Source organism: Ciconia boyciana, chromosome 9 (genome assembly GCF_034638445.1).
Source record: "Ciconia boyciana chromosome 9, ASM3463844v1, whole genome shotgun sequence".
Classification (NCBI taxonomy): Eukaryota; Metazoa; Chordata; class Aves; order Ciconiiformes; family Ciconiidae; genus Ciconia; species Ciconia boyciana.
In genome coordinates, this window is record NC_132942.1 from 364,932 (window position 1) to 370,165 (window position 5,234).

The 5,234-nt window shown below is 46.5% G+C and overlaps 1 long non-coding RNA gene across 1 annotated transcript; it reads left to right on the forward strand.

The window, feature by feature from the left end:
- The first annotated feature begins 2,772 nt into the window (after nucleotides 1-2,772).
- Nucleotides 2,773-4,804, forward strand: LOC140656492 (uncharacterized). The gene is made up of 3 exons (XR_012044106.1): nucleotides 2,773-3,205; nucleotides 3,610-3,782; nucleotides 4,403-4,804. It is a non-coding gene; the product is annotated as an uncharacterized lncRNA (long non-coding RNA).
- Nucleotides 4,805-5,234: the final 430 nt, after the last annotated feature.

Sequence of the window (5,234 nt, forward strand, 5' to 3'; positions counted from 1 at the left end):
ATTCCCCACAGGGAATTTTTCAGAACTCCTGTTCCACAATTATTATTTGTTAACATTTTGACTATCAGCTCATTTCAGGAGGAAAAAAAACACATGTTGAAACTTCCCATAGATTTTGCTCAGCACTAAACAAATCTGGGAACAAAGAGCATTTCTCCATTTCAGAAATATTCTTGGAATAACCCAGCACAGAAGATTATAAATTCCAACTGCTCATCAGAGCAGTGATCTCTGTTAGCATGACAGACTCCGACAGCATGCTGAAGTCAGTCTGTATGTACTGTTGGAAGTTATACCCTCCAACAATACAACAGCACTTTGCAATAGAAATTAACAGGCTATGAACCCACTTTCCTTGTGGCTTTGACATGAAATACTGAACAGGCTTTTGACAGTCAAATGTTTCTTCTTTCTAACTCTGCAGTGGTTTGACTTTGGTAAAGGATTTCACGAAAGACACCGCTCTGCTGTACAGCAGTCTGTCAGATGACGTCTGTGCCCGTGGTGAAACCTCTCCCCAGTACCTGGTATAAAGGGTTGTTTCCCCCCAACATTGTTTCCATGTTGGACAACCATCCTGTTCCCATCTTTTCTAGTTTATGACAACACAAGGTATGTCCTTCCAGTCTCAATCCGTTAACTTCTCTCATCCAGTATAGTACACGCAGGGGGGTAGGGCAGCACGTCGGCCATGCCGCGGAAAGCTGGGCCCAGTCACACAAAATGGGACATTCACAGGGTCGCACATGAACTCGTATCTCTAGGAACAAAGACATACCTACCGGCACGGGAAACTCTGTTCTGGGAAACAGGGATTTTAAATCAGCTGAACATCAGCTCCCAGCATGACTTTGTGGCAAACACAACTAATGCTAGTCCTTGGGTGTGTAAGCAGACATATCAAATGAGAGTACATATGGATGTATTTAACATTGCTATACTATTGCCACGCTGCCTTCAGTTCTAGCTGCCTATGTTTCCAGTGGATGAGAAAACTGCCACCCCTCCAGCCACAATCATAGCAAAAGGACTGGAAAACATGCCTTGTAGTTTATTCTCAAGGACAACAATACAATTGTCACGTCAAAGAGAATGTTAAGCGGAACTCGATCACAGTCTGTAAGTGCCAATATGGGGGTGCAGATACTTGATACCGAAGGCCCCTGAAGCTCAAGGATGGATGTGTATGGGAGGTCTATTGCTCTACTGCTGGAACCTGAAGTTGAGCACATTTAGAGGAGATACGGGATGCCCATTTTTAACAGCAAGGGCAGGATTCTGTTTTAGGCCCTTACTGTGCCTGTCACATACTCCCCAGCACTAGAAGTGTAAATCAAGATCAGATGGTTTTCTGAAAGACATGCAGAGTTGAGATGGAGAACCCGAACCCCTTGATGTGCAGAGCAGCCTGGAGGATCACAAAGGTCTATTCTGACCTTCTAACCTGCAGTGTCCAAAAGTGTAGAAACTGGAGCGTGGTGATGGAAGCATCAGCCACTGTCCTTCCCTTGTCGATGGAGATAGCAGGCTCATCAGTTGCCTGCCCTTCATGAACATGCCATTTCCTGGGGAATGAAAGAACGCACCCATCTCCGACCTCTGCCTCTAAATGTAAGTAGGACAAGCAGATTTTCTTGTCAAGTTGGCTCTTTCGCTATTTTTTCTGTGTTTGCCCTTAGCCTGACTTTCCCTCAGGCACATGAAATGCAGTGCTGGAGGCTGTCCTGACATTGCTGCAAGAATGAATCAGCAAAACAATCCTGTTTATCTGGCAGTCTCCTAAAAGAGGACACCCTAGTGAATCAGGACTGCAGAGTACGAGAAGGCAGCTCTAACTTTGCATGAAACAAGATAACTCCGACTAATTTCATCATTGCTACTTATCGTGCATGTAATAAAGGGATGCAGTTTTATCAAACCCTGTAGGAAGCAGATAGGGATGAAGAAAACAGTGTTAACCTGCCACTACCGCTGCCCTGCTGCTTCTCAGTGCTTCTCCAGCTGAGGAGGTCTCTACGGACCTTAGAAGCAAATGAGCTATGAAACCAGACGTGCATTTATCATGCTAACAAAGTTATGCTGTCATTATGTCCCTTTCATGCGCAATTAAAGATCTGCTGCCTCCAGGCCCACAGGAAACCCAGTGTAAAACCATTTTGTATTGATTTGACATCAAGGAAGGAAATGTCCTCACTCAGGACACAGCTCTCCTTTGCTTGAGCTTGTGAGCATTGGTGAAGGAGGGGGTCAAATCCCACCTAATGTCAACAGCCTATTTCCTTCAAATAACACAACATTCTCCAAGTCTAATGAGCATTGTGGTCACAGTTATGGAGCCCGAGATGCTTCCCTCCCAGCCCCTCAACTTTCTTGAAAGAGGCTGAGTAACTCCAGAAAAAGAAGCGAGAATAAAAAGCTAAACACTAAATACCATGAATTTCTGGCAGGACTTTCTTCCTGCAAAGCCTCTGTGTTTCTCTGGGGTGAAAGGGGAAGATCAGCTGAGACGCAATGCTAGAAAGCACTGGAAGTCATCCGATTCCCGCAAAATCAGCTGGGCCGCTGTGAGCACGTCTGGACCTTGGCTGGTGCTCAGCTGCTCGAGGAGCAGACCAACAGCATCGGTGGTGCAGCGACAGCTGTGGAGAGCTGTACCCAGCGCCGCAGATGTGATCCCCGCGCAGGCGAGAGCCCTTCTCAGCGGGGCAGAGACGTCTGTGCGAGCGCTGCAGCACTTGCGAGGGCTTTGCGTAGAAACCTGGGAGGTGGAGTTTGGTGCAGAAGAGGTGCTGACCCAGCCCCGCGGGCCCCACTGGGGTGCTGTGTCCCCCCGGGGCTGCCTGGGTGCTGGGGGGCATCACGGCCATGGGAAGACACCCCCACATCGTCAGTGACGTCGTGTCTCATGTCCTCACCAGTGACCTGGGAGAGAACATCGGGTCATTTCTAACACAGGTGGCAGATGACAAAAACGCCAATGTTAATAACGAGGGGCATTTAGTTTACCAAAATGGAGGTAAAGATGGGGATGTGACTGCTGTCCATGAGACCACCGAGGGGAAAGAACTTCTACAGCAGCGAGAGCACGTGAGCGCTGTGCGCCAGCAGCCCCACGCTGTTCCCGAACACATCTGCCGCCGCGCGTGCTTCTGCCGCTGCGCCAGAGGCCTCTGGCGTCTCACGAACACACACGCGCCTCCACCGTGTAAGTCACTATCGTATCGTACACAGAGGGAGGGACTTCCTTTTGGTAGTTTACTAGCCCATGCTTTGAAACACGGTATTTGATTTCTGTTAACCGACAGATGCCCATGACAAATCACCTGACTAAAGAACTCCAGATATTTACCATTGATCCTGAAATTATCCATTGCTTGATAAAATCCAGCCGTAGTATTTCACACTGTGATTCTGCCTCACTAGCAGTCTAAAACAAAAATGAGGGCCAGTGGATTTCGCCTCGTTAGTGAGACAAGGGAAACACAAGAAGATCTTCACCTCCTGGTGTAGTGAGCAACTTCCAGTGGCACAGGCAACACGATGTGAACAAGACGCCACAATTTGGGACGTGCTTCACTTTTTTTTCATCCTTTTCTGGTTTTTTTGTAGACAGAATGACGTTGCGTAGAGCATCTGGGAACTGGGAACCAGCACAGAAGTTTGCCAACAGAGAATGCAGAGTTTTTCCAATTAAGAAACTGCCTGCCGGCCTGACAAATGGAAAATGAATTAGTAAAATCATCAGAAAATACCCAGCAGAGAACAATGGTGCCTTGGCAGCGGTAGGCAAGATGACCTAATATGACTTCTCTGTCAATACCTTTGCTGTTTGAATGATTCAGTTGGCAATTTAAATTCCCCTTCAAGCATTTAAAAGATAACGCTTAGTAAGTGGGCAGCCTCACAGAGAAAATGCTTGTGACGGTTATACCGCATGTTGTGCCTCTCACTGGTTACTCAGCAGACTGGGCAGTCATCATTTGGAGCCTGTGATTCCCCTGCATAGGGACTCAGGAGAAACCCAGCTGGTGCTCTGGCAGCAGATGATAACAACAAAGGAAACCAACATGGGGGCTGAGTGCACAGAATAAGAAAATGCCCACCCCAGACAGGGTGATTATGTCCCATCTTATTAACTAATCCTTTTGCAGAAAAGGATTTGCCTCAGGACCATTTCCAAGAAGGCTGCACCACTCCCCCCATTCATAACCAGTGCGGTTCACCTTGTAACATGACTGATTTCCACTTCTGAGTGCTGCTTAATAAAAACAGTTCTTACTCAACTAGAAAGACACAGTCTAGTCAGACGTAAATTAGAAGCTTGCCACTACAAAACGTAATTTCCCATAAAATTAATGCTGTTCCCTAAATCAGAATACTAGCCTATTTCTTTTCTTTCAAGAGATGCCCAGCAGTGCCCATCTGGCAGGCTCAGCTCAGACTCCTGAACCGCGAGGGACAGGCACTCTTGTTCTGGGGTCAAGACGTGAACGCAGTCCTGGAGCCGAGGAAACGCTCTGCAGGGCTGACGTGTTGGTTCTGGTCGGTCCTGCGGCAGCACCCACGTACGTGAGTTCAAATGCCTGCCATCTCCATCCTCCTTGGGCTCAGGCTGGGAAGACAGCCTTTCCGTGGGATCCCCTCCCTGATCTGTATCTCTCACCTGCTTTGCACAGAGAAGCGAGAGGAGATCTGGTTTGCCAGCAGGATTTGAAGACGCACCACTCATGACTGTTTGCCTGAAAAGCATTTTTGTCAACTAGCATATAAACATGTGATTTAAAGAAAAGAAAATGTGCTTAATTACAGGGGACAGACATTTTGTCATTGTATAATTAAAAGCTGCAAATCTGATCTGAGACATACATAGACAGAAATATAAATAATGCATTCTGCTGGGCTCAAAAGCAAGGCTATTGCAGTGAACACGCACTGAACCCAAACTTCAGTTTTCATGGTATTCCTGAGCTAGAGGCCTTACAACACCTAACAAAAAGAATCTTAAAAGCAAATGGCAATTTGAGAAATAGAATCAAGAATTGTCTTTAATGCAGTGAATAACTTCCATTAAAGGTCAGATTTTAAAGCCTTCACTTCTTAGAAGAGCCCCCGTTCTCCTTTACTGGTGCAGATAATTTCAGTGCAACCATTTATGCAGCAACGCACCAGGAAAGATAAACATTAGAATCAGGATTTGAATAAATATTGCTATTAAAGTACAATGCTGAAACTTT